This window comes from Mytilus californianus, unplaced genomic scaffold (assembly GCF_021869535.1).
Source record: "Mytilus californianus isolate M0D057914Y unplaced genomic scaffold, xbMytCali1.0.p SCAF_82, whole genome shotgun sequence".
In the NCBI taxonomy this organism is placed as follows: domain Eukaryota; kingdom Metazoa; phylum Mollusca; class Bivalvia; order Mytilida; family Mytilidae; genus Mytilus; species Mytilus californianus.
In genome coordinates this window covers 135204-137048 of record NW_026262737.1, presented here as the reverse complement: position 1 = coordinate 137048, position 1845 = coordinate 135204, and the positions used below count along the sequence as shown (strand labels likewise).

Here is a 1845-nt window from a genome sequence, read left to right as displayed (position 1 = left end):
ATTTTGCCATGTTCTGATTTGGATGGACATGCAACACAAAAAATCCCTAAAGGTTAATATTGTGTTTTAGAGTCTTTATACTTAACTGAAAGAAGCTTCTTAATTATATATGTACATTGTATGATAAATATCAGTAATATATGATGCATACAGGTCATGACCAGAATTAAAAATTATTAATAAAATGTTTTTACATTTTTTTTAGGTTGTCCATATATTAAAAGGGATTGATCATGGTGAAGGTACAAAGCTGCAAAAATGATGATCAATATCCACTCAATAATATGAAAACACGATGAAAACAAACGAACCAGCAGCAGAAAAGAAATTTGAGTATAAGATTATTGAAAGGTACTTATTGAATTATTTTTTCATCCTTCCCACACTTGAAATAAAAATACATTAATCATGTTAATCATTCACATCTATAAGCTGTAAACACATCTCAAAAACATTGATCCGATCATCATGCACAATGGTTAATCATGGCTATTATGTGAACAAAATGAGGTGTCTGGTATGCTTCAACCAGATAGTAAACCAACAACAAACACAACACAAAGGGAAAGATAATATGAGGCTAAATAAAAATATTTGCGTGGTTCCAATTACCTTACCTACCTTTTTTTTTTAATCTTAACAATAGCCTACCCTAAAGATTTTTTTGTCATTTTTCAGTAAGTACTGTTTAAGTCAGAATGTTGCTCCCATAGACATGATAGACTCAATGTAAAAAAAAAACCATAAAATAAAAAAAAAATTCTTACCTACCTACCCTAATTTTTTTTTTAATGTAACTGGAACCACACATACTATTTTATTTGGCTTTGAGAGACACCTGATCCATGAACAATAAAAGTCTATTTTGATAAAAAGAGATGTGTGTTATAAGTCTAAGAGACAGCAACCCAACAACTATAGCCAAAGATATCTAGAGAACACATAGTCTTTAATAATAGACATACATGTGTCTAAATTGCTCTTAGTGTATAAATGTTGTGAATAAATTACACACAAACACAAATAAAATATGCCAGTAACATATATTTTTGAATAATTGCAGACTGGAGCATGGTATTGTAATGTTATTTTAATTCAAAATTCTATGCATGTTATGATGTATGATTTTTTTTCTTTCAGATTAATTAATGAAGACTTAATGGAACAGGATTGGAATGCAGAAACTTTGGACTTAATTCATGAATAATATCAATGGATGATGAAGAAAACTGACCAAACTGACAAAGTATTTCGTATGCATGTTAACTGGACATTTTTGTTTGTTTAATGCACAATAAACAAATTTGTAAAATTGAAAATTAAAACCATTTGTGAAAGATTTCAAGAGGACCAAAAGTTACCATGGACTTATGAATGATTTAACCAGAAAAATGATTTACATGTACAATTAAGTAAATACATCTTTGACTAAAAAATGATAATTTATCAACGTTAATATTTTCGTTTAAAAGGTCTTAAATGTGGATGATGTATAAACTGTTGTAATTTCTTTAATTGTTGACTTGCATTAAAATGGTTATTGTCTTATTTCAAGTTTTCTTATTAATTCATTCAAAAATAAGCAGTGCATGCAAAATGATATCTAACATTTCAGTGGAATTGTCAATTTCCATTGAAATATCACTGGTTTTCTTTGGTTGATTGTTACAATTTCCAATGGAATTACCACTGGTATCCCAGTAGAAAACAATAAATGTCCAGTGGGAAAACAATTGTATTCCAACGAAGTTTTCACTGGTATTCCAATGGAATTTCCACTGTATTCCACTCGAGTATTCACCGGAATCCCACTGGATATTCCACTGATACCCCAATGGAAAACAA

General features: G+C 29.4%; 1 long non-coding RNA gene across 1 annotated transcript; it reads left to right on the top strand.

Annotated features, from left to right (window-relative positions):
* The first annotated feature begins 267 nt into the window (after positions 1 to 267).
* LOC127713866 (uncharacterized) lies at positions 268 to 1548 on the top strand. The gene is made up of 2 exons (XR_007987505.1): positions 268 to 351; positions 1141 to 1548. It is a non-coding gene; the product is annotated as an uncharacterized LOC127713866 (long non-coding RNA).
* The last annotated feature ends 297 nt before the right edge of the window (positions 1549 to 1845 follow it).